Source organism: Diaphorina citri, unplaced genomic scaffold (assembly GCF_000475195.1).
Source record: "Diaphorina citri unplaced genomic scaffold, Diaci psyllid genome assembly version 1.1 scaffold253, whole genome shotgun sequence".
Taxonomy (NCBI): Eukaryota; Metazoa; Arthropoda; class Insecta; order Hemiptera; family Psyllidae; genus Diaphorina; species Diaphorina citri.
In genome coordinates, this window is record NW_007377690.1 from 203,404 (window position 1) to 204,086 (window position 683).

The following is a 683-nucleotide window of genomic DNA, read 5'->3' on the forward strand; positions in this document are numbered from 1 at the left end:
TCCGGGTTGAGATGTTCTGCTCTTAACTACTCGGCCATATTAGTTATCGATCTATTTTAATATAATTTATCTATAATTTGATGAACCAATTAAACCAGCTTCAGGCCTATTAGTGGTCGTAATACTGGTCTCATCCTCAGGAGGACCGGAATCAATTCTCTACCGGTCGAAGTTTTTTCAACTTGTTTTAATCAGAACTTTTTTTAAAGAACACCCTGTATATTATCGTATTGGAAACACCAATATGTGTAGGTGTGAGAGTATTGAGAGACAGTAAGCAGACGACTATTATCTAATAGCTATAACAGTCACCAGCTGTATTGCACCTGATTCCTCAGTGAAAGGCGGTACTTTGAACTGCTAAAATGACTTTTACCACCTTATAAGATTCGCTACGTATTATAAACTATGAAAAGGATATGGATAGTTTACGAGATCTAGCTATTTTAGGTGTTTCTAAAATACATAGGTACGTGTCCCTAAGACAAGCAAAATAGACGATCAGAAAAGGGAAGTTTCCCTTAAAGTTTATTCCGAATTCCATGAAAAATTGGTAGGATGGGTTGAAAGTACAGCTCATTACAGTGTTAAAAATTTACCTTAGATTATACTTTTGATACTCCCGATTATAATAAATATTTAAAACAAGGCATTTTGAATTCCAATTTTAATTCATTAAGGTT